General features: G+C 37.5%; 1 protein-coding gene across 1 annotated transcript in view; it reads right to left on the bottom strand.

The window, feature by feature from the left end:
- LOC149567761 (Protein kinase superfamily protein) overlaps positions 1-27,978 on the bottom strand; it is a 258,969-nt gene that overhangs the window by 115,118 nt on the left and 115,873 nt on the right. The window lies entirely within an intron of this gene.

The raw sequence follows: 27,978 nt of genomic DNA, 5'->3' as shown, positions 1-27,978 counted from the left end.
AAGGGTAGGTGATTATTTTTGAAGAGGAGCATTCATGGGATGTTAGATATCTTCCACAAAGGAGATCTAATGGTGCAAGAGTACCCATTGGTCATAGAGGCGGATTGATACATCGGAAATCCAAGTAGTGTTTAAGGATTGTAATAAGGTTGCATAGGCCAATTGGGTCTAAGTTATAACATGAGCCAACATTGTAAGCCAAATTTGGCATCAAATTGGCAAAAGGTCAAAGGGGTCAAATGTGTGAAACATGTTTACCATATAGGATAAAAGGATATTTATCATATGTAGTATAGCAAGATATAACACAGAATAGATAATTTATTCATATATGCAATATGCACTTCAATGCTTACAATATGATTATGCTCATTACAATTATTACAATGATGATAATATTCCAAAGTCCCTTCCGGACTGTGTACATATACTTTCCCGAAGTGGTGACTCAACCGTCACGCGCCCATTCGGATACTATTCTACCCATTGGCTACAATACAAAATTTACCAACATCATCCCTCAAAAAAGTAAAGTCGTCTCCGGATGACAATTATAAAATTACCGAGACAGATTAACAAAATGGAATACATTAACTATGACTAACTATAACAGGATAGATCTTTATCCTTCACATCACATTTAGATTCCTCCTATGTGTGTACCAAACTAGTCTCCAAAACTGTGTTGCATCTATAGCCTCTGCTAACACAATCCTGTCTCCCTAGCCAAATTGACCGTGATAGCCACCCATGTCGCCTTCTCTACTTCCAATGCCTAGGTATGCTGAGCCAAGTGTTACTCTACTGCCTCCAACTAGATGATCAGCTCCTACCAAGTTCTCTATGCAACCACCAAGACAGTCTTACATCCAACACCTACTCCAAGTGCCTCAAAGTGTATCACTCCTCTTGAAAGGCTTGCTCCAGTACTCTCTCCACCTCTGGCACACAAACACTCTATGCCTGCAACAGTTCCAAGTCTCATCAACTAGTCACACTTCCCACGATTGATAACTGAATTGACTAGGGGTCTAGGGGGCAACGCCCCTAACAGGGTCCAGGGGCAGTGCCCCCAAAGGGTCAAAGACCAAATTAGCACCCTCAAACCCAAACAGAAAACCATGGAACATACCATTTTTGTGATTTTCTTCCAATTCCATACTCTTTCAGCCAACCACTTATGTTTTCTTCACTACCTTTTTATGTCTTTCCCTTCGGCACCATATGTTATTCATTATGAACTGTTTTTATTTGTCGTTGTTTCTTTTTTTTAGAACCTCCTATCACCCTTCTTCTGTGTCCGTTGTCTCTTGTATCTGAACTAGTGTAAGATAATCTGTTGCGTCGTACAGTGGTCTCTCACTGTACAATGGTTGTCTCTTGTATCCTTATACCATGATTGTTGAGTCATTTTTATCATGTTCTAATCATATGTTAAGTGGTCAAGATCATAGAATGGGTAGAAGGAAAATTCGCTCAAAAGTCGTTATAACAACTTTTTGGGTGCATTTTTGCAAAAATGTTACAAATGTCACCAAACTTGAAAAACTGTTCGAGAACCATTAGTGATGGTTTGAACAAGACTTGTAATGGCCCAAGGATGTTGTTGATGAAGTTTGAAGAAATTTGAAGCAGAAAAGTAATAGAAATCTCAAAAGTTATGTGCAAAACTTGTGCATTTTGTGTGTAAATGGATTGGTTAACATCATCAATGCTTAGACTTTGAAAGTGTCTCGTTTTAACTTTGTTTTACATTTGGTTTGAAGATCAGAAATTGTAGGGAACGTGTACAATAAGATATTTCTTAGGTACCCCGTAACCCTCAAAACCTACGGTTTGGTAGAAAACCATGGATTTTGGGCTATCATTCTTCTGTCAAGAATCCTAGTTTTCTAGAGTTTGATAGGTCCAATCATGCTTTGTAAAATGGGGGTGGTTTCAAAGGTTTTGAAGAAAATGGCCATTTTTGGTGTGATGCCTTAGGTCTAGAATCTCAATGTGACAAGCTAGTAAGAGCATTCTGCTAAGTGGGTATTTTGCAACTGACAGTTTTGAGTAAAAATCTAGTCACAAAATAGGATGACCAACCATAGCATGTGAGACAAAGTCTCTCCTACCTTAAAGGGAAGGCTCCCCCTTCTCACTGTTCCTTGGATCAACTCAAACTAAGAAAGAAGTTGAGAGATTTTATAAAATGGGTGTTACCAATATTCGTTCTTATTTTTCAAGAAAGAATCCACTTACTCGTGGGCACAGTGAATCTCTAACTACACTTCTATCAAGAGCCAGAAACAGTGATACCAATAAACCTTCACTAACTCAAAGGCTAGTTGAAAATGTATTGGTTTGGCTCTAAGTCCAATCGTACTTCTATATGGAAAAGGTTTACAATTAGGGAACAAAGACTCCTAAAAGTAAAAATAACACAACTTTTTTGTGAATTAAGAAAAAAGTATAAGCTACAAACAAAGCTTCTAGTTATACACTTCCACAATTGCTCCTAGTCAAAGCTCTAGCTCCAATTGTTATTTAACTCTTTTATATTCAATTCACAAGATACAATTATCAAGAACACAAGATAACATGAATCAAAGATAACTTAGATGAATTATAGACAAAGCTTATAACTCATACAAGTAACAATCTCATTTAATCAAAATTAAGTCTCAAATGCTCCTTTGTATTCACTCTCTCAAAATAGTGCTACACAAATAAAGTTCTGCTGGCACAATTTCTCCAAAGCTCTCTTGCATAAAGGTAAAGATAAAAGATAATTTTTACAATGAAGGGACGCTCCTTTATATAGGCACAGGAATTGAGCAAAAAGTGGAGGAAAAAGTGGGAGCAACTCAACCAACTTTGACCTAGTCTAACTGAAAGAGAAATTATAGCATTACATGCAACTCGCATTACATCTTTTCATGCACATGCAACTCGCATTACATGTAATTACATTTATAGTGATCTTCTTTTATCTGTAAGCTGGATTTATCCTTTTTAAACTAATCATCAATATTAAAAATAGATTCTAAAGTTACTTAACCTTTAGGCATCTTTTTTGTCCTTAATTGAATGATCTGATCATCATACTAATCCTGCAATTTATGCTGGTTAGGATGAGGAAATTCAGCTTCTTATCTTAAAAAATTAACAATATGCTAGTCAAATTCGAATACTTGCCAACTTTCAACATTATTTGGTACAGCAGTTCTACCAATAACTTTTACATGATTATTTCTTTTATTTTTATTGATTTGAGATGGTATATCATATTGTGCACCAATTGCAACAAGTCTATCAGCATGTTTATTTTGATTTCTAGGAACAGATTGCAAGTTAAAAGCTTCAAACCCTTCAATTAAATCCCACACAACATGCTTATAACTTTTCAACAGATCATTTTTGGTTGAATGGATGCCTCTAATTTTGTTAACAATCAATTCAGAATCACCAAAAACTTGTAAACAACTGATACCTCTCTTTACGGCCCATTTTAATCCATTCCCAAGCGCTTCATATTCAGCAACATTATTGGTACAGCTGAAAGTAAATCTAAAAGATGTGTAATACTTTGCATTTGCTAGTGAAATCAACATACAACCTCCTCCTGCATCTCATTTGCTACGTGAACCATCAAAAAACAACTTCCAAACAACATTGTCTTGCTATCTTGAACTTAAATCTGCACTTTTCATGACATTTGGTAGAAAATTAGTAGTCTCATGAATAACATAATTGCCTAGACTTGGTTCTTCAACCTATTCTTCAGTAATTTCAGCATTTTTAGTAGCCCATACGTCCAACAATACATCAAGAATATTGTCTATCTGTGTTTTAGGCTCGTGAAACATAGCAATTTCCTCTTGATCAAATAAAATAGCTGCTGTGTCATTTTCAGTACTAACAAAATGATGTTCAATACAATCCTTTGCAATAGGTTCAAATGGAAATGTGACCTTACTTCCATACCTATGCAGTGTCCCCTTTTTGGGACATCAGAAATATTAAATGACACATCTATATGATATTAAAATTGACTATGAAAGCATGGACTTTTATTATAAAAGGTCAATTTAATATTCAAAGTGGGCTAAAGAGGACAAGGAAAGATAAGACAAAAAGCCAGAGGGAAGTTGAAGAGTCACAGGGAATAAGAACGAAAGCTAAAGGGGACTCAAAGAGTCTTAGTTTGTGTATTAAAAAGGGAAAGAGGCTCATTCTTGGGCATGTTTGATTTATTATTCCAGATTTCAGTTTTCTCTTGTGAGAATGTTTGGAAAGCTTCAGCTTTCAGCTAGTATGAGGACGTAGACCCTTATGCCGGTAGACAGTGGACACAAACCCATTGTCTAGGAAGACATTAATTCAGGTGTTTCATATGCACTTATGTTCTTATTCTAATATTCCAATCTGACTGTTAATTTGTATTTAAGATTGGGTTTTCTAGTGCTAGTTATTGTATTGCTATTGTATAATGCAATAACATGTTTACGGAGTTGTACAAGAGTTTTCTTGTTTTATATTATTGTTTTGTGATGTACTTTCATATGATCAAATCCTGATTAGTATCTTGGAAAGATGATTATTTTCTTTTGGTGAATTTGTTGGTTTACTATTGTATTGTATTATGCCTGTCTTTGTTGAGTTTGAATATTATATTTAAGAAGTTGGTTAAATATCTATTGGGATTTCTACTAGTTTTGATTGTGCCGGAATACATCTGCAATGTTTTAGTTCTAAATATACTGTTGAAAGGGAAATTTAGTAAATATCCAGTTCTGAATATTTCAGTGGTATCAGAGTGAGTGCATCCTGTTAGCCTGTCGAGCTATTAATTTACAGGTTGGGGGTAGAGTCTGCCATTTACATTCTCTCTTACATTATCGAGAGCCAATTTAGGGGTGATTTTGCAGAATGTTTGTGAAATGGAGTAATGAATGTGTCATAGCCCCGTAATGAGATATAATAGATGTAAAGCTAAACATTATTATAAAAATAAGTATTCAATTCACTTTTAGTAAATCATTTTGTCTCATTTATCATTATTATGCCAATTATTTACATTAACACAATAGAAGATATCATATTGAACTGTTATATTAAAAAAAGGATCATATTTGATAAATGACTATAACAATTATATTTAATATATTATATTTAAACAGTCCTACTTATATAATAACAAATGGTTATGATATAATAATATTCAATTAATGGCATTCTTTTAACGTTGTTACTATATAGTTGATATATTAGTCCAGAGTCACAGGGACACGACCCCTGACTATACAATGAGTGTATAAATAAAAAGGGGTATAAATAAAGGAAGAAAAACATGTATCTTAGGGCAGCATTCGACAATACTAGATATGAAGGACATGTAGAAACTTGACAGAGAATCAAGATGTCATTTGAAGAGGTCAACACATAAGTCAAGAACCTAAGGGGAGGACATTCAAAATAGAAGCAAGTAGATTATCGTTGAAATCCAATACATCGGATTATTGTAGAAGGTGTGATTAACATCACCGCCAATTCACTTAGTGTGATCCCATATCACATGGTAAGAGGAGCTACGCTAACGGTTGGGAAGTGGACAAGAACAGTCCCGTACATGCAACGATATAACGAAGCTGTGGGGTCAGTGTATATTCATTGCTTACATCATTTAATAGATAAATATCTATTTATAAGATGAAAATGTTAAAAGTAATAAATAGTTATTTAATGAGCATAGATTAATTATATATATATATATATATAATGGTGTGATCAAATTAAAAATTACAATAATAAAAGATTGGATGAACATTAAATGTATGATCCAAACTATGTTTGGTGGAGGGCATTCCTTATGAATGTCATAGTACGATCCAAACTATGTTTTGTGGGAGACATTTGCTATAAATGTCATTATATGATCCAAGTACACTTGGTGGAGAACGATCCAAGTATAGCTTGGGGGAGGGCATTCATTGAGAATGTCGTAGAATGATCCAAGCCTAGCTTGGTGGAGGGCATCTTCCAGGGATGTCAATGTATGATCTAAATTTCCTTGGTGGAGAATGATCCAAGTATAGCTTGGTGGGGGGCATTCATTGAGAATGTCGTAGAATGATCCAAGCCTAGCTTGGTGGAGGGCATCTTGCAAGGATGTCAACGCATGATCTAAATTTCTTTGGTGGAGAAAATTTGTTGCAAATGATAATTAATTCTTCTTAAGGATATGAAATATTTAGCTAGATCTATTTTGATCATATCAATATTTTACTATTATTATATGTTCCAATCTAACCCTAATAGTAGGGACATTACAGAATGGTTGTAAGTTGTTATGGTGTTGCCAAAAGATGCAGTTGCAAGCTTACAGGAATGTCTACCACCGTCTGGGAAGCCTCAATTTACTGAATGTAAAATTAACAGGAGTTAAGCTACACACAGGTTTATGAAGATTTCATTGCTTAAATCTTAGTTTTCAACTTGGGTTTGATGATTGGGTATGATGTACTATTGGTTCCTTTGTGAGTCGTGGCAAACCCGTAACATACCAGTTACGTCAACTGTAGTTGTATTTGAATGTTGGTCATCAATATTGTAGTAATTTTGTCATCAAGTATCATTGAATATTGGTAGCGGAAAACTTTTCTCTTGTCACGTGCTAGAGCAAAAGTTGCAGAATCGCATAATATTGGGTTTGAGGCCAATAGAAAAGTCTGTACATCACATTGAATTGCGGGGAGGAAAACAGTCAGTGTTGTTCATTAAGCCTGCTTCGGTATCGAAGGTGAATAACGGATGAAAACACTCAACATTGTGAGTGAAGTTCCTCATATCGAGTGTCATTATACCTCAGAAGTCACGACAGAGAGGAAACTTGCTATAAAAAGGGAGTTCGGCTATGTGGCCCTCAACTTCGTGGATAGCAGGTCTGACACCAAGCATACCAATCAATAGTAGATTGCGAGAACTTTGTGGAAGACCGCAGGTATTATCGGGAGTCTTTGGACAGTGGAGGGCTACCACCATCTACACTAACAAACGAGACTTCTACGACAACCTAAAAGATACATCCGTATGTGCATTTCCAGTAACCATGAATTAGCTAAGAGGTTGGGCTGAGAAAGATTGTATTGTCATTAATGTTTCTTTTGGAATCGCGTGAGTTGTTCCAGGTGTGTGGGTCAGGTTGGGAATAAGAGTAGCCATGAGAGCATTGGAGCTCGCAACTACAGGTCGTTGGGAGTTGTGACTGATCACTACAGGCAAATACAAACACTGCCCAAGATGGAGTCGCGTAAATAATCCCCCCCTCTCATGGCAGCATCAGGATGAGAGATCTTCAACAATAGTTTTCCAGCAAAGTGGAGTGGAGACGGGAAACCAACAAAGCATATTCATTAGCAAGAACTCAGCATCTCATGGCCAGGAAAAATTAAGACTATTGAATCATTGCTTGTAGGAAAGGCAAATAGGAAGATTAACGTATTGATATACAAAAGAGTTTTTGCTAATTGCACAGTCTCAACGTGGGAAAGATTTGTGGATTTGCATCCAGTATTATTACTGTCGTTTCTTTATTTCCAAACGTTAATCATTAGTTGTGTCTATTTTATTTTGCAAGACCAATGTGTGTTATTAAAGTCGGGAAATGTTCTTGAACCGTTACCTTGGGTACTAATCAATTGATGCAGAAGATGGAATAATTTGTAATTGCTCATTGCTCTTCAAATGCAACAATCATGTAGGGGAGCATTCTCATCATTTACAGTAGTCTAGAAAATGATTCAATAATAATCAATCATCTAGCGACAGAGATTGAAATAAAAATCAATAGGCCATATGTGTAGAGCAAGTAGAGAAAAGAACTTGCAAACGTTGGTGACCCCTTGTTTGGAACAACTCAAGAATGTCTGTCATTACAAGTAGTACCCAGGCAGTCTCAAATCACTAGATTTAAGGCAAATATCTAAGAGTTGTGCGAAGAAAGTTAAGGGAAGAATACATGTTATAGAACATTTTCTGAACGATTCAAAATTCTTGGGCAGAAAAAAGCTGAGTGACAGGACGAGATAGTGAATTCTAGAGTCAGCTGGAACAAATTGGGAAATCTTATTGTGTAGTGAATAGCATGGCTTGGGCCAAAGACCAGGAGAGTACAATGATGCTTTAGATCACAGTTGATTCTTAACGATTATTCTTAACCTAATGATATCCCTACTACAACTAGAATACAAGTGATGAATAAGAAAGGAACACTATCTCGTTGAAGAATATACCTATCTAAATGAAATATTAGCTGGGTGAGTATTGTGCCACAGACAAACACCAAATCTGGACCATTTACACGAACAAGTTTAAGATTAGAGGTGACGACTATCTTAACTACTAGGTATTGTGTGCTTGAGAAAAAAAACCTAGGTTTGTAGATAATTTTAATTCACCTTCGATTTCATTTAAGTTTTGAGTAAATGACAAGCTGGAGAGATATAGTGTTCAGATGTTACTTCTCTACTACATCATTACCACTGTTCTCTCATCCTAAATCAAACATCACATTAAAACACAAGATGGATCAGTTCCAATTATTTTAAAGAAGTTGCATGTAACTTGACTGTCAAAAATTCATTAAGATGCAATCATGTTAATACAAAGGAATTACAGCTAACGATGGTATAACAGCAGGTATAACTGGCTGTATTTCTGTAAAATAAGGCATTGGAGGCCTAGGAGGTAACTTGTTGGCTTGTATCAAGTCGTTTTTAGCTCTTACACCAATATCAAATACATCAGGCAAAGTACACCCTCCCATAGACTGTATCATAACTGAAATATCACTTTTAAAAGCCTTCAAATAAAATAAGAATGCATAGTCATTAAAAGGTTTAATAGATGCCGGAATTCTGTCCCAAGTACGCTGAAAAAGAAAGCTAAAATTAAAAATATACTCATTAGGATGCCTTTTGATGGTAGTCAACTGTTCAACCAATGAGAGATTATCGAACTTATCCTCAAATTTGCTGACTAATAAGCTTCCCAATGCATCCCACGGGGCAAATGAATTTATTGCTAAACTTCAGAACCAAATTAATGCTTTTCCTCTAAAAGAGGCTCCTAATAACTTTAAGGCCACATCCTCATGTTGAACTTGATGCAATCCACAAAGAGTAGCTATATCTTTGATATGTTCCACTGTTGAAACATAATTTTCACCAATAAATTATGGCACACATTTTAATGTTGGTGAAATATCATAATGAGCAGCAATTTATAAAGGGCTACAAGCATTGAAAGCTACAAACAGAAAATTTCGGGCCATTTGATGAACTGGAGGTACTTTTTGCTATACTATAAGTGGCAATAAAGGTTGGTTAGGTTGATTTACCTTTCGCTGATATGTTTTTAGACTTTGAACAGTAACTGGAGTACCACTTGTAGATGCTACAGAAGCGAATTGATCCCTTGGAGTTCCTAAAAAATGGGCAATTTAGATTCGGAATTATCATCTCACTTAATCAAAGTTAAGTCTCAAATGCTCTTTTGTATTCACTTTCTCTCAAAATAGTGTAACACAAACAAAGTTCTGCTAGCACAATTTTTCCAAAGCTCTCTTGGATAAAGATAAAGATAAAAGATGATTTTTACAATGAGAGGGCACTCCTTTATATAGGCAAAGGAGTTGAGAAAAAAGTCGAAGAAAAAGTGGGAGCAACTCTACCAACTTTGACCCACTCTAACTAAAAGAGAATTTATAGGGTTACATGCAACTCGCATTACATGTAATTAGATTTTTTCATGTAACACATCTTATCCAACTACAAACATGAAAGAAGAAGAAAGAAGATAGAAGAGAAGGAAACAATCCTAGAGATTGTTTCAAAGGGCCTTGTACTTGATGATGCAATCCTGGATGATCAATGGATCAGAAGTTCTTGTACTTTGTACTGCTGCATTCACCTTGATAACCATGGTGTTGCATCTTTTCATAACCTCTGACTTTGATGAATTGTTCACTGTCATTTGAAATCTTGATGTGATCCATCTTTTCTCGCTCAAGTTGTTGTGGATTCTCCTTTGTAGATCAGCATAAATTGGAGTCTCTGACACTTTGAAAACCTTCTTGACGATGTCCGGATGTAAACTCGGAATAACTTTCCATCAACACCTTTAACTCTTTTTTTAAAGTAATGTGCTTAGTGCATGAAAATGCGTGCAAATGAGAACTTTTGACTTTTAAAAAGTGACTTAGGGTCTTCAAGATATTATAGCATGAAAAATGAGTACACGTAACTGCAACATGCAATGGCAGATGAAAAATGAGATGAGATGCAAATGCGGATGGAGGATGAGGTGCAAAGCATGGAAAGATGCAGAAACATGTATTAGCTCCTAAAGGCACCCCTGCATATAGAGAGATGGAAATGGAAAATGGAAGAGGGATAATGAGCTTTATAGTCATCTTTGGTGAAAAGGTGAAGTCAAAGTAAATGGAAGATGAAAATGACATCTTTTTGACTTTTCAAAAAGTGACTTTTAGTCAAAATCGGGTTTTTGAGATGCTATTACACATAAGGCTTTTCGTGTAATCGTGTCGTGCGAGTGAATGCATAAAGTGAGATGAGTGAAAATGGAAGCAGAAAATGGGATTACATGCAATGTGCAGATAGTGAATGAGATGGAAAACATATAATCACATTTGTCGGATGAGATGCGAAGTGTTCTAACATGGAAGATGGAAATGGAACATCATGATGCCTTCGCATGCAGTGAAACAAGGGCAAGTTCTTGGGAAAGAGCTTGTAAATTCTCCAAAGTGGAGAAAACCAGAAAGCAAGCACGCAAAATACAAAAGCTCAAAAGAAAGACGTACCTTTGGCAAGTGACTCAAACATGTCAAGATGCAAAGTACTTCAACAGACAAATTCGAATTTAAAAATTGAGAAAAAACCAAAAACATGAAAATGAACAATTTCTCCATTTTAAAAGGAAAAATGCACTTTCCGTGGTATCAATTTCAACAAGTGACGATAATCAAGCAATAATATGCATGGAAATAGCAAGATAAGTATGAATTGATGAGCAAGTTTGAAAATGTCCACTTACTTGGAGGTTATGAGCCAAAATAGCAAGTTTTATGGACTTGAAAACCAATTCTTCTTCAAATCCAAATTTTCAAACAATTTTTTGACCTTTTTCGTACATGCATGTAATGGACATTCAATGGTCAAATTTGACATGATAAGGCCAAAAATGTGGCCTCCAAAGACAAAAGCATACATTAAAACTCAAAACGACCCCTCTTGATTCAAATGTATGGGCTGAAATGCCATTTTTTGAGTTTTTTTAACAAAAACAAGACTTTTTAATGCAAAAATCTGGGTTGTTTTTGCAAAAACATGGCCATAAAATGCATGTTTTTGAATCATTTTTGACTTGTGAATGCAAAAACAACTTTCCCATATGGATATACATGGATCCAAATGCAAAAAAGTTTAAAACCCCAAATTTCTAGGCATTTTTAGCAAAAACGTGATTCAAAAAAGGCATGAAACATAAACTTTTTGGCTTCTAAAGTTGAAAATGTGTATCAAAATGCAATGAAAAACAGTTACAATGCCAAATGAATTCCTCTTTTGGCAAAAACATGAGCCAAAAATGGTATTTTTTGAAAAAATTTCCAAAAACGTGCCCTTGTAAGGAGTTTGAAATAACATTTTTTAGCAAGATAAATCTATTTTTTATGTTAGAAAATCCATTGCCAAGCAAAAATGACACTATTGGAGAAGATCTCATGCAAAACCATAAAGTAAATCTCTCACAATCTCCAAAATTGGGTTCTTGGAGGCCAATTACATGTGTTCTTCCAAAATTGGACTTTTTAGGAGGCATAAGATGTTTTAAAATATGCACAAGTCATAAATCAGACCTTTTATGATAGATTACATATTTTAAAAACTCCCTGCAAGGCAAATCGCACCTTTTGGGAGGCATGACATTTTTAAACATGCACTTGGTCAAAATTGGACCTTTTGGGGAGGACTATATATTTTAAGTAAGATCTCAGTTTTTGATGCAATGACATATAAAACTCACTTTATGATGTAATGACACCAAAAAGGTCCACTTTTGATAACTTAAAGTCATTTAATAAACATATATCAATTTAATTTCATTAAAATGTTACTTAAACAGAACATAAACAATATTTATATATCATATTAAAAATATAACGCATAAATATCATTTAAAAAGTAACATTTAAATGAACATTTGAATTCAAAATAAAAAATTAAATTAAAACTATATAGTTTATATAGTCACTTTAAGTGAAAAATCAAAAAGTAACTCAACTTAAAATAATAACATAAAGTGCACTAAAGGTACTTTAAGTGAATTTTAATAATAAAGTAACTTAAAAACATAACATAAAGTGAATTTAAGTTATATTTTTCAAAAAGTGAATGTCAAATTAAAAATATAATATGATATTTTTCATTCGTGTTGTTGCATCAAAAAAGTCCACTTTTGAGGCACTAAAACGGCCATATCTCTTGACTAACAACTCAAATTACACTCTAAGTTAGACCAAATCCAAGGGAAAACCAAAAGTCATGACATGAGCAAAACCAAAGGACTATAAACCAACAAATGCAAACTTAAAAGCAAAGAAAAGGACGATGAAGGCCTCAAAAATTAAGCAAAGGCTTGACAGAAAGCAAAACGAAAAAGACTTGATGAAAGCCTTCAGTAAAACAATTTGATATACAAATTGAAATTAATCAATCGATCAACATTACGCAATTGAATACCAAATTCAACTTAGAGAGACACAAAACTAGCTTGAAAGAGTTTGTGTTGTTACCAACATTTTGTGGTGATAAAATGTATGACAACACATTGATAGAGTGAATTTGATTGATTAAATAGAGCAATAAAGCGGTTTGAGTGAATGTGGAGTGCTGCCTAGAGGATAATCTAAGTGTCTAAGGTAATCAAAGCTGGAGTATAGAAGGGAAAGGTGTATGATCATAAGTTCTCCACAAAACCATCAGTAATAGCCCTATAAGCCTAATAGGTGGGTTACAAAGTAAAGGTACCCAAATCAATGGATCGGCTCTTCAACATGGGTTATAGTATAGAGGACCCACAAGGGTATTTGGATCTAGCATTAGTTTGGGGAGATCCTTTTGGAGTCAAGTTTGGTAAGAAAAATAATAATTAGGGTGACACCAATAAGGATTGCTAGGCCTAATTGAGCAAAGTAGTGGAATTGGGTGGAAACCCATTAGTGGGACCCTAAAACTAGTTGAATAGGCATTCAATTTGTATAGGTAGACTATACCTAGGAGTTGGTCAATAGAAAAGAAATTTGGACATTCAAACCCCTAAGATACCATCCAACTCATGTTAGGGAGATAAGGGATTATGTAATGTTCCTATCTCAGTATCTCCGTCGATTGTTGAATGGCTATAAAAGGAGCAAGGGGAATGGCCATACGGCCTATTGGTAACTCACACAACAGATGGGATTCTGTCCATACTGTAGGCTGGAGTGACTGTACGGTAAGTAGAAGTCGTACAGTAATGTAGGGGGTACAAGGTGAAGTCTATACAGGATCTGTAAGAGGTCATACAATAGTGGGGGCAACAATGGATGAAGTCGTACGGTATATGTGTGGAGGTCATATGGTAAGTATATGGAGGCCGTACGGTTGGTTGGGAGGCAGTACGACTTAACTTGGAAGCCATACAGGTGAATAATGATAATTACATGGAGTGTTGTGAGCAATGGATGGGGTATGAAAGAAAGAATGATTTTAGATCTTCACTTTAAACTATTAATCCTGAATTCATCAGACAATGCCGAACAAGAATGGAGATTTGAACACAAACAACCTTCAATTAATATTTGCCAAGAGATGGTGCTCCGATTTGCTAGATCTGAGCAAAGTATTACAGGCGATAGAATAGGGTGAGGGTTGAATATTACCGAAACTGGACAAGGCAAGTAGGGAAGATCTTTCACTTTCCAAATGGCGAACAACAGAGAATCCCAATAGGAATTCGCAGTACAAAGAAATAATTCAAATTGCATAACTAACGACTACCTACAAGCCGTGCTTAAATACCCGTCGGGGAAAACTTTCTGAGGGTGTTCAAAGATAGCCGACAGTTACACAAACATATGAAAACAAAACAAATATGGGTCTCAGATATACTAAATCAATCAGCCCATGAACAATACTTAATAGTTTATTTTATAACATGAACGTTATAGATTAAAGGGCCTAAAACTTGGACATGCCTGGCTCAAGGATTAAAGAGCAAAGATCAGTCGCTTAAAGCCTATTGTAGGGCATATGTATGCATTGGACAAGTAAGAGAACCCTTGTGAAGAGAAGATATAAGGGTGTCAAGTATAGAAACTAAGATAAGTGAAGGAAGGGATAACTATAAGGTGAAAGACCATCCAAGAACCTAGCCTCCTCATCACATTGGCATTAGAGAAAGGCTCTAGGTTACTTGGGTAGAGTGGATCTAGTGTATGTGCGAGGAGAGGAAGAAGAATTCCAGGAGGCTAATATCATGCCTTCTAAGAGTATGTCTAAAGATGCTATCAAGAAGTTGGTACAAGAAATGTAAGAAGCAAAACTTGGAGAGTTGTAGAAAGACAAAGAAAAGGAAAAGGAGAGAGAACTATACTAAAGGAGAAGAAGGGGAGGAAGAAACTTTGTTATCCTGCATTTTGTCACCACAAAATCTAGGTAACAGTACGAAACTTTTTCAACTTAGTTTCGTTTTTCTCTGAGTTGATTCATTATTTTAATTGGCCATCATTGATTAACCAATTGACCACAATTAATATAATGTTTCTTTCTACTTAAGGCTTTCGTCAAGTACTTTTACTTTTTCTGTTTGATGAGCCTATGCTTGAATTTTGAAGCCTTCAACGTTTGTTTTATCGTTTTTGAGTGTGTTTGTTTTCTTTTGGTCTTCTGGTTTTGTTCAAATTACTGCTTTCGGTTTTCCTTTCGATTCAATCTATCTTAGGGCTTAATTGAAGTTGACAATCAAAAGATATGACCAAATAAGTGCACAAAAAGTGAACTCTCCAAATGCAATTGCATGACTTAAAAAATCATGTTATATTTTTCATGTTGACATTGACTTTTTGAAAAATATAACATAAATTCACTTTATGTTATGTTTTTAAGTTACTTTATCACTTATGTGACTATAGTGCACTTTATGTTATATTTTCATGTTGAGTTGCTTTTTAAAATTTTCACTTAGGTGACTTTATTAGCTATATAGTTTGATTTATTTTTTAGATACTTCATGTTTTATTTAAAACATCTAAGTTAAATATTACTTTTTGAAATGATATTTGCACATAGTAATTAAACTATATAGTGCAAATGTTATTTTTGACCCAATTAAATAATATTTCCTCAAAAATCTATTAGACATGTGCTTAATTGATCGTTCAAGCTGTGCATATACATGTTACCACGATTTTGCACTAGAAAGGCAGTTTGAATTACTTAAACATGTAAATGCAGCATTTTAAAACATGTTATGGATCTCCTAGAATGCAACTTGCATCTAAAGGCCTCTTTAAAACATGCAATGACCCTCCAAGAGTGTGGTTTTGCACTCCATGCTTGTTTTTGACCAATTTTAAAACATGTAGTGCCTCTCCTAGAATGCGATTTGCATTTGGACTCCATATGCATGCTTTTTTTAAATATTCAAATGCACTCCAAGAGTGCGATTTGTATAAGTGACTAAGTTTCATGCCATTTAAAACATGCAAACTCCCTTGTAGAGTGTGATTTGCCTTTGAAACACCTGTTATTGCATCTAGAGACCACAATTTACAAAAAGGGCAAAAAAAGTTCATGTTCTTGCTTCCCAAGAACACGTTTGTGCTAAGAAACTCTAGATCCACCCAAGATATGGCTTGAAATCCATGAGACCAAGGTCGTTTTTGCATCTTCATGCAATCTTATGCCCTAGACATTGAATCTCATTCAAAAAATGTTTCAGTTCATGGCATTTTAAAGCCACATTTTTTCAAAAAAATGCGGGGCGATTTTGATCATGTTTTTGCTCAAATAGGAATCGTTGAGGTTTTGTGCCTTATACCTACTATCAAATAACACATTTTTGCTGTTTGTTCTCAGAAATGACCCATATCATGGCATTCCAAGAACACATTTTTGGTAAAAAAACGTCCCTCTATTTGATATTTGGCAAAAAAGACTTGTCTATTGGGGGTTTTCGAGCATGTTTTTGGCATACCCATTTAAACATGTCCATTCATTGCTCATTAGTATCCATCACTTGCAAAGCTGGAGTCAATATAGTTGTTTGTAGATTCAAATTTGGAGAACTTTTCTTCAAATTTATCAATCCTCCACATCCGGCTCTTTCAACACCAAGTAAGTTGAAGTTTTCAATTCCTTGCTATTTCATTGCATCTTTCCATTCATCCTTATACATTTGTGCCATGAAAAGTGCAATTTTTCTTTAAGTAAGATGAGAACTTCCATTTTTGAGTGCTTAGAATTTTCCCAAACTCTAAATTCGAATTTGCATAGGAAAGCAACTTTGTTCTTGTCATGTTTGAGTCAAAGACCAAAAGTATGTTTTCGTTTTGGGTTTAGTTTCATTGGCTGTTTACTTCTTGTTTTGTTTTCGAAGAAATTGCAAGTTCTTTCCAAAGAATGCCAGATCATTCCACTTTTCAACTTTTCATGCAATTGCATCTTTTCATTCCACATCTATAATTACATGTTGTTGTCCTGCATTTTGTGATGACAAAATGCAAGTAACAGTACAAAACTTTTTCAAACTAGTTTCACATCTCTATAAGTTGAATTTGATATTCAATTGCTTAATGTTGATTGATCAATCAACTCCAATTTGTATCAAATTGTTTTACTGAAGGCTTTCATCAAGTCTTTTTAGTTTTTCTTTCTGTCGAACCTATGCTTGATTTTTGAGGCCTTAATCATCATTTTCTTTGTTTTTGAGTGTGTGTTTGTTAGGTTTTAGTCCTTTGGTCTTGCTCAAGTCATGCCTTTCGGTTTCCCCTTTGATTTGATCTAACCTAGAGCATAATCAGAGTTGTCCGTCAAAAGATATGGTCATTTTAGTGTCTCAAAAGTGGACTTTTTTATGTCTTAGCATGCAAAAGTCATCAAAAGTGGACCATTTTGATGTCATTGCATATAACTCACTTCAAATGTGCAATGACATAAAAAAAGGTGAGATTTATAACTTAAATGTGTTATTGCATCTAAAATATGAGCTTTCACTTAAAATATGCAATCAACCCAAAAATGTGAGTTTTTAAACCAAATGCATATTGTTGGTGTAAATAAGTATTTACTTATTACACGTAAGTTTACTTAGGTTAATGCATTATTTTATTATTTCTTAGGTGAGACACTTAGGAGTTTGTGTACTTTTATGAGTTGTCATGTTGACAACACTGAAGTAAGCAACTCTAATTCAGCACATGGTGTCTATAACACTGAAGTTTGCATAATTAACTGATTGTCATGTAGACAACACAATTATTCACACTCCTAATTTAGCACATAGTGTCTATAACATTATTTTGCGTGCTAAAACTTTGTAGGCTTTGTCAGCCGACTGGATGGTCCCGGCGGTGTTTCTGTATCCAACGAAATGATTGTCGTTGGTGTTTTGTATTTTGTAGCCGACGGGTAAATAGTTTGTAGCCGACATAATGTTTGTGGCCGATGGACTCCTCCGAGAAGGTTCAGCGGATAGTATTTATATCCCATCTGGGATCATTGTAATTCATCATTGATCTTATCTTATCAAGCATAATGTAATGTCTGGCATATGCGAATATAATTCTGCTATTTTGTTCCATTGTCTGTATGCATTGATTTCTTTACCAGTACGGTAAACATTTGGCGCCGTTGCCCGATGGACCTGGTATGTAGACAGGCGAAGGGAAATTAAATGCCGAATCTGTTGAATAAAAATAAGAACACGATGAAGGATAAAGATGAGATTTGCGCAACTCAAGCTAATTTAATTCTGGCACAGCAGGCAAAGCACCGGAGGAGATTCCAGAAGATTGCCGATGGAAATCGAAGCACAAAGGAATTGCTGGACGAGACTCGACAGCGGGTGGAGTTGGCAGAAGAAGCACAGGAGGCGTTCTTGAAATTGTGTTCGCCGAGAGAAGAGAATTCAGACGGAAGAGCATCGACTCGCATGGTTCGAGTGCCGAGGGAGCACGAGCATGGAGTGACCTCTTCGTCCGGGATACACTTCCATGGGAGACAACTTCAGAAGATCATTCTTCTTCACCAAGGTTCGCAGCTGTTGAGACCTCCAGTGTGGGAGTTCAGACCTTCGATGTGGGAGTTCAGACCACCGGTGTGGGAGTGCAGACCTCCGGTGTGGGAGTGCAAACCGCCGATGCGGGAGTGCAGACCTCGGTGTTGGAGTAAACAGCGCCAGTGTTGCAGGACCCAGTAACGCCTCTCTACCAACTTCAGTTGTGATGGTGGGACCCAAAGAAAAGTTGCTGAAGTTTGAGGGTGATGATATAGCCGACCCCATCCGACATTGTAAAACATGTGAGACGATCTGGCGGGCAAATGGAATCACAAATGCCAACGAATGGGTCAGACAATTTTCGGCAACCCTACGGGGTGTGGCGATTGATTGGTTTTCGGATACGGATCCACAAAAGCTAAATAGCTGGGATAACATTAAAAAGGAGTTCTTGGCAGAATTTAAACTCTTGCGGGATGATAATGAAATCGTAGCAGAGATTTTCAATACCAAACAAGGGAAGCACGAAACTATCCGCGTCTACGCCAGGAGATTAAAAGACTTAATAAACAAAATAGAAAGCAAGCCGGCGGACGGATTGCAAAAAAGATGGTTCGTGGACGGCCTACGCTCAAAGTTGCGGAGGAAAATGAAAATTGTGCCACCGTCGTCATACGTGGACGCTTATAACAGAGCACTGGACCTCGAAAGTGAGCAAAAGACAAAGAAGAAGACTGGCTCCTCTGATTCTGATGACGACGGGCCTGCCGGAGATGATAGCAGTGACGATGAAGGCAGCAGCAAGAAGGTTCGTGCCCTACAGAAGGATATGATCCGCATGATGAAGGAGTTTAAAAACATGCAAAAGGAGCCAAAAGGTAGTGAGCTATGGTGCACGGAGTGTAAGACCGACGGTCATACTAAAGGATCGTGTTCAAAGAACCAATTCTGTGACATTTGTCAGATCATGGGCCATTCGACAAAAGAGTACCCCTTTAACATGAAGACAAGAGGATCTCCGCAGGTGTTTCTTACACAGGAGGCTTCCCCATCGGGCAGTAGCGGAAATACGAATAGTGCAAGTGCCACATCCGGAGGATATAGGAATAATAGCAGAGGGCAAAATAACAACAACAATACAAATAATAACAATAATAATGGGAGCCGAAGTCGAACTCAGTATGATGCAAACGGACACCCGATTGTTCAATGTCGAGCATGTAATTTGTGGGGTCATTTTGCGCGGGATTGTACAATGGCAAACACATCGAAATTATTATGTAGATGGTGCAAACCCGGCGACCATGAAGATGCCAAGTGCCCAAAGTCTGGAGTAAACTTGATCACTGTCGGCACGGATGTAGAGGAGGTTCTAGCAATTACACGGAGGCAAGCGAAGGAAAAGAGAAAATTGGGGGAAGCACAGGCGGAAATTGGAAAGGCATCGTCGGCAGGGACATCTCAGTAGAAGGACATCACCGGCACCTTGGCAAGGAACTTTGCAGAACAAAACATTATACGACAGATCTTACAAACAGAGATACTGGTCAAGATAAGTGACCTCCTTCTCACAATGTCCCAGTTACGGACGGCCATTCTGAATCATACACTGTTTTCGAAAGCAACGGAGGACACAGGAAGGGACAGCAAGGAAGTGATGACAACAGACCCAATGCTGCTGGCACTCAGCTCCGAACGGCATCCGACAGTCGTCGAGATGGGGATTTTGGAAAATGTTCTAACAGACACAATTGTTGACGGAGGGTCCGGCGTGAATGTGTTGCCGGAGGATACTTGGAAGAAGTTGGGAAAGCCGACGCTGTGGCCACCTACATTTCAGTTGCTCACGGAAAACCAACATGGAATCAAACCGTTGGGAATCTTGAAAGTGCAACCGGTAACTATTGGAACGCAACCATTTTTATTGGATTTCGTAGTCATTCCATTGAAAAGAAAAGGATATGATGCTATTCTAGGACGAACTTGGTTGGTGCAAACAAAAGTAAAACATGATTGGAAACGAAATACCCTATCAATGGAGGGCGGAGACAAAAGATTCACAATTGACCTGCACACATACATGGTCGATGAGGAGGCAGCATCGTCAGATTCAGAAAGTGACGACGAAAGTGATGATGAAGGAAAGAAGAGAATGGAACCAAACAACGAAGGAGTATTGACACTAAAAGGAGGATCAAATGATGACGACCTAGACTCGATGAATGGTCTTTACCACTGGCAGATAGAAGACTACGAATTGTTTCCAAGTTGTATTATGCTAAGGGTCGACGAAGGTGAGAAAAAAGAGAAAAATGAGTGTTTGAAGGAATACAGAGTAGCGAAAGAAGGAAAGGCGGTTATGCCTGAAGCTAAGGGGAAGAACATACAGTCCAAACCCAGAAAAAAGAAAGATCCCACCATTCGGTACACGGTGAATGGACCGCACAGGAGGGAAAGAATGCATCGCACCATAAAATTACTTGAAGGGTACTGACAGCAAGGAAATAAGCTAGATGCACGACGACCGCAGGCACAGTGGGCAACGGAGGTAACACAAAACAGACATAAGGCGTGGCATGACAAACTCAGTAGGTTTCAGCCGGGGCAGTTGGTACTCAAGTACGACGGTCAAAATGAAATCAAACAAGAAAGGTTTAAGGCAAGATGGGTTGGACCATATCAGACCCGAGAGGTCGGCGACAATCGGGTGATAAAATTGGAGACATTGGATGAGCAAGAGGTGCCTCCACTAGTCAACGGATTTAAATTGCAAATATATGGTGCCAGGAAGACTCCGTCGCTGTCACAGAATGGCCAATTGACTCCGTCGTCGTTGCAAAATGGCGACACCTGGAGGCAAAATTGAGGTGTTGTCTTTCTATTTTATTTTATTTTTGTCAAAAAAAAAAGAAAACAAATAAATAAATAAATTCAAAAAAAAAAAAAAAAAGACCCCGCGGGTAGAGTCTGTCCGCCGGTGGAAAAAGTCCCGCAGGCAGAAGGGAAATCCGCAAAAGTTTTTTATTTCCACGGGGCAGTTAAAATAGGAGGTTTGCAGAAGTTTTTTAAATTCCCGCGGGGCAGTTTAAACAAGAGGTCCGCGGAAGTTTTTTTTAATTCCCGCGGGGCAGTTAAACGCATCGCGGCGGTTTTCTATGTATTCGCTGCCAGCTAACTTTGCATGGCGCAAGGTAAAGACTCCGACTGACATTCTGGCGTTACAGCACGGAACGGCTTTCTTCTTCCAAGTGCATCTGGTTTGGCTATGGAGTGAAATGGGTGTGGGGCAGCGGCTGCATAAGGCATTGGTCGCCATAAGAAAGCAAGCTTCAACACACAATCTAATCTCTGTCTTGAAGGTATTGGAGGAAGTCTTATAGATGTTCACGCTGTTGACGGGAAATATACACACCACTCGAATCGATCTTCGAAATCTTGCTACACATACATGACAGAAATTTTCCATTCGTAGCAAAGTTTTCAGTTGTAATATTTGAGGATTGAAACGCCGTCGAAAGCTTAAAGGGCTTGGTTAGCTAATAAGTTCATTAGCTCTCACTACGCTAGATTTTCACTGGATACATTCACTCGGCCAGGCCCATGATAAGTTGCAGGGAGGAAATTCGAAGGAAGAGATGGTTTGATTGTTTTCACTACCCTGAGTTTCTCAATTGCAGAGGTCGGATTCAAGATTCCTCTTGTGGTTATTTTCTTGTCGGAGGTTGGAGGTCCGTGGGAAAGGTGTGCTTGGTTATGGCATAATTTTGTTGGCCTCTTCCGCGAGGGTAAAGGGCGGAGGAAACTCCCAAAAAAAAAAAAAAAAATGACGACAGAATCAAGTTGTTCGGAATGAGTAGCAGATGATGCCAAAGGATAGGGGAAGCATCAGTGGTTGCCAGAAAGAGTGTAGAATCGGCAGAAACAGTGTGTTCCATGCAGTTTTGTGTGGGTTCCGAAGTGCTAATTTGGTCTTGGTGGCGAGGGGCACTACCCCTCGACCCCGCCCTGTACTGGGGCGCTACCCCAGAACCCCGCCGGGAGCGTTGCCCCCTGGACCCCCAGTCGTTGCGGATATCAGTCGTGGGAGTCTGACCAGTTGAGAAGAGTTGAAGTTGTTGCAGGCATGGACTTTTTGTGTACCAGAGGCACTGGGAGTAGGTGTTGACCGAGAGGCTGTCTTGGTGGATGCGTAGAGAGCTCGGGAGGAGCTAATCATCCAGTTGGAGGCAGTGCAGCGACACTTGGCTCAAGATACCGAAGAATTGAAAACAGAGAGGTGGCTATCAAGGTCAGCTTCATCAAGGAAGCAGTGTTGTGTTAGCAGAGGCTACAAGCACGGGATGAATGTGGAAGTGATATGACTGAAGCAGATTTTTTGTTGTAGTCACTCTGTTAATGTATTTTGTTTGTTAATTTGTCTCAGATATTTTGTCAGTCGTCAGGAGACGACTTTTCTTTTTGGGGGGGATGGTGTCAGCCGACTGGATGGTCTCGGCAGTGTTTTTGTAGCCAACGGAATGATTGTCGTTGGTGTTTTGTATTTTGTAGCCAACGGGTAAATAGTTTGTAGCGGACATAATGTTTGTGGCCGATGGACTCCTCCGAGAAGGTTCAGCGGATAGTATTTATATCCCGTCTGGGATCATTGCAATTCATCATTGATCTTATCTTATCAAGCATAATGTAATGTTTGGCATATGCGAATATAATTCTGCAATTTTGTTCCATTGTCTGTATGCGTTGATTTCTTTACCAATACGGTAAATAGGCTTATCCTCTCATCATCACACTTACTCATGTGCTTAATGGAGGATAATCCACTTCTGGTGGACATGTGCTTGGTTGTATCACTTATCAGTATGCTGATTTCTAGGCATTCTAGAGGCCTTTATATACAGGCACTCCTAGTGTACTTTCATATCAATTCAATCCATATTGAATGAATATATCATCATTCCGATCATACTCTCTTTGCTCTACTATTGCACTTGTGCTTGAGTTCCTTGGTCTTGGATGAATTTTGCTCTAAGGAAAATTTTTACATGGTATCAAAGCTATACCAAATTCTTACATAGTATCAAAGCTCGAGGAGATTCTCTTCACATAGCCATTCGAGACCATTCTTGCTTCAGCACCTCGACTTAGATCCGGAGAATCCGCAAATATTAGGAGCGTCTGGAGCCAAAACGAACTTCACCATTGCATCCGGAACGTCGATTAGGTGAAATTTGACTATCAATTCGCCTATCCGGCAATAGTCAAAATTGAGGCAAATGTTTTTTTGCAAACCGGAACCCAAAGGCCCGATTTGCAGAATTGGTATGATCATTTCAGATCTGTATATTTAATTTTCAGATCTGCATTTTTTTCTTTCATCTACATCTCTACAATTTTTTTCGGATTTGCATTATTTTTTCTGGAAAAATTGGCCATCAGGCCTGTAGGAGAGATTTTTTGCAGGTGAAGATTGAAGCTTGCTGATGCAAATCAAATATTTGCATCACATTCAGAAGGTCAAAAAACTACCAAATCAGATTTTGTTTCATCCAAATCAAACATCTAAGGCAAAATCTAGAGCCATTTGTTTTTTGGAGATGCGATAGCAGCAATTCAGGAAAAATAATTATAGCAACAATTTTCAAACAGCGATATCTACCTAATACAGACTCCTTTTTGCGAGCAATTTTTTTTGTTGTGGGGTAGAATTCTGTGATCTACACATTGGTGCAGGTGGTTTGAGATCTCTGTTCTTGAATTTTTCTGCAACTTGCAAATTCTAATTTTTGCCACTTCAAATGCTTAGTATGGGCTCATCTAGACACAATCAAGTTCTGGTTTTTTTGAAAGTTCATAATTTCTTGTCTACTCTCCAAATCTGCAATCAAATTATAAGCTTTTGTGGACAGAAATACTACTTTCAGAAATAGGCCCTAAATTGAGATATGGCTATCGCACTAAGTGTCAAATCATATATTAGGGGGGGGGGGGGTGGGTTGATTGAATATTTTTGCATTTTGGGGGGTGCTTACATTCATTGATCTCATGGACGAGTTTTGTCTCACATGACAATTTGGGATTAGACCTCCATTGACAAAAAGGAACTATAAAAAATGGAGTGCTTTAGTTATTGATCATCTAAAAAGTGAGCATAGGGAAGTATTTCCTTATTTATGTTGCAGCGAACTGATCTTTGACACTGAAAGACAGCCACCTGTTAGCAGACTCTTGGATATTATTATAATGAATATGATTTCTGATCCTTGGCATGTCATTAAAAAGCTCATTCACTCGTATGATATGTAGATGGCTCTTTAGAAAGAGCATGGAGATCCCACAGTTCCTCCTTTTCCAAATTACACTCTATCTTTAGCAGCTTCAGTATTGGTTCCTTCAACTCCAGATGAGGCTACACCTCCTGATGCTCTTGTTGATACTACTAATCCAGTTCCAGCCGCAGATTCTCCTAATCCTGTGGAGCAAGATATACCATGTCTTCCTACTTCACCTTCATGGGATGACTTCCTTCCAGACATTGCAAGTTTGTTCGTGGAGTATCACATTGAAGATGTGAGAGACATCATCGATACCATTTGTCTTCTCTTTGTTGAGGCGAATATTGCATCCATTGCCACAGTGACTGATTCATGTACTTCAGCACAGCAGGGTACATCTTGTCTTCCAACTCTAGCATCAGTGAATGACTTCTTGACAGATATTTCAGGTTTGTTCATGGAGTCATACATAGCAGACTTGGGAGACATTCTTGATGATCTACATCTTCTCTTTGATGAAGAAGATCCTTCTCCAGTTGTTGCGAGGGCTCACTCTAACCCTCATGTCCATTCTCTACATGATCAGTCTTCACAGATTGATGTGATTGTGGATCCTTATGTACAACAGTTGCAGGAGGTCTCTTTATCATTTGAGGAGATAATCTATTCTTTGAGGCATGTTCTACATCCATCCTTGCTAGATCTGCACTTCTTCTTTTCAGCAGTATTGGAAGGGGCGACTATCAACATCGATAGGGGGACAGTTGAGTAGGTTTTAGAGGCACCATTCATCATTGAGATTCTTTCTACACATAGGGAAAGCATCTCACTTGTACCTCTGCCATTGTTTCTTCCAAAGGGGAGGAACATTATTCAACACTCATGGATCAGCTTCTACATTGGAGCAGCTCTCACTGATCGACACACTACATTTAGGGGGGGGACTACCTTGTCTCCTTTTTTATGGGGGGGGCTTTTTCCTCTTATGGGGTTTTTTCCTTCTCATACTTTTCTATTGTATATACTTGATGTATGTCATAATGGGGGGGTCTTGATTACTCCATCCATCCATGCACCTTGTCTCTTTCTTTTTGGGAGAGGGTCTTTCCCATGAGGTTTTCCCTCCCTCTCCGCTTTATGAGAGATTGCATTGCATTATGTACATGGGTACCTAACATGGCCTAGTAGCCAGGACTCATCTTGCATTTTTCATCCTAGCTTTCGTGAGCTTAAGTGCATTCCCCTAAGTTGCACTTAAGGGGGGGTGTTGGTGTAAATAAGTATTTACTTATTACACTTACTTAAGTTTACTTAGGTTAATGCATTATATTATTATTATGCATTATTTTATTATTTCTTAGGAAAGACACTTAGGAGTTTCCGTACTTTTATGAGTTGTCATGTTGACAACATTCAAGTAAGCAACTCTAATTCAGCACATGGTGTCTACAACACTAGAGTTTGCATAATTAACTGAGTTGTCATGTAGACAACACAATTATTTGCACTCTTAATTTAGCACATGGTGTCTACAACATTATTTTGTGTGCTACACCTTTGTAGGCTTATCCTCTCATCATCGCACTTACTCCTATGCTTAATGGAGGATAATCCGCTTCTAGTGGACATGTGCTTGGTTGTATGACTTATCAGTATACTGATTTCCAGGCATTCCAGAGGCCTTTATATACAAGCACTCCTAGTGTACTTTCATATCAATTCAATCCATATTGAATAAATATATCGTTATTCTGATCATACTCTCTTTGGTCTACTGTTGTGCTTGTGCTTGAGTTCCTTGGTCTTGGGTGAATTTTGCCCTAAGGAAAATTCTTAAACATATTTTAAAACAAGCCATGCCCCCAAAAGGTGTGTTTTTCACTATGGACGGATTTTTAAACATGCAATGGACACCAAAAGGTGCAATCTTCACCTTATGCATATTTTAAAACATGGAGTGCCTCCTGAAAAGTGCGATTTACACTAAAGTGCATGTATTTGCTCCCAGGAAACCCGTTTTTGGAAGAACACATGCAAAAAAGCCTCCAAGAACCCGACTTTGAAGATTGTGGGAGATTTCCTTCATAGTTTTTCATGAGATATTTTCCAATAGGGTCGTCTTTGCCTATCAGTGGAATTTCCAACATTGAAAACGGATTCATCTTGTTAACAAATGATTTTTCAAGCTCCATCCAAGGGCACATTTTTGGTAAAAACTTCAAATAAATCTATTTATGGCTCACGTTTTTGCCCCAAGAGGAGTTGTTTTGGCATGTTTTGTGTTCTACATTGCATCTTGGTAAACATTATATCTTTTAGAAGCCAAAACGTTTTGATCTCACACCTTGAGAATCATTGTTTTGGTCAAAAACATCCCAAAAGTATGTGCAACCAAAAAGGTTGGAGTTTAGAGCAATAATAGGGCGCATTTTTGGCATCTCCCACTAAAATGCCTCATTTTCCGCCTTCTCCAATTCAAATTTGCAAAGTTTGAAAGATTCAAAGTGTTTTTTTTTAAGAAGATTTCAACATTGGAGCATTTCCCTTCACCAGTTTTGGCACTTGATCTTCATGTAAGTGGACAATTTCTTTCTTGCTATTTAATTTGTACTTATCTTGCTGATTTTATGCACATTATTGCTTGATGATTGCCACTTGTTGAAATCGATACCATGAAAAGTGCATTTTTCCTTTAAAAATGAAGAAATTGTTCGTTTTCATGTTTTTGGTTTTTCCCTAGACTCCAAATTCGAATTGTATGTCAAAATACTTTGCATTTTGACATGTTTAAGTCATTTTCCAAAGGTACGTCTTTCTTTTGAGTTTTTGTGTTTTGAGTGCTTGTTTTCCAATTTTCTCCACTTTGGTGAAGTTACAAGTTCTTTCCCAAGAACTTGTTATTGTTTCACTCTATGCAAAAACATCATCACATCTCGTTTCCATCTTCAATGTCACAACACTTTGCATCTCATTCGACAAATACAATTACATATTTTCCATCTCATTCACCATCCGCACATGCATGTAATTCCATTTTTCGTTTCCATTTTCACTCATCTCACTTTCTGCATTCACTCGCATGACACGATTACACGAAAAGCCTTACATGTAATTGCATCTTAAAGCCCCGTTTTTGACTTAGTCACTTTTTGAAATGTCAAAAAGATGTCATTTTCATCTTTCATGTACTTTGACTTCACCTTTTCACCAAAGATGGCTATAAAGTTCATTGTCCCTCTTCCATTTTCCATTTCCATTTCTCCATATGCACTCATGCCTCCATGAGAAAATACATGTTTTTTCCTTCTTTTTTTGTCTTTCCATGCTTCGTATCTCATTCATCATTCACACTTGCATGTAAAAGCTCATCCTCCATCTGCCT

Source organism: Cupressus sempervirens, chromosome 3 (assembly GCF_028749045.1).
Source record: "Cupressus sempervirens isolate cs-2001-9-10 chromosome 3, ASM2874904v1, whole genome shotgun sequence".
NCBI classification, from domain to species: Eukaryota; Viridiplantae; Streptophyta; class Pinopsida; order Cupressales; family Cupressaceae; genus Cupressus; species Cupressus sempervirens.
The sequence above is the reverse complement of the archived record's forward strand: the minus strand, read 5'-3'. Positions and strand labels throughout refer to the sequence as shown.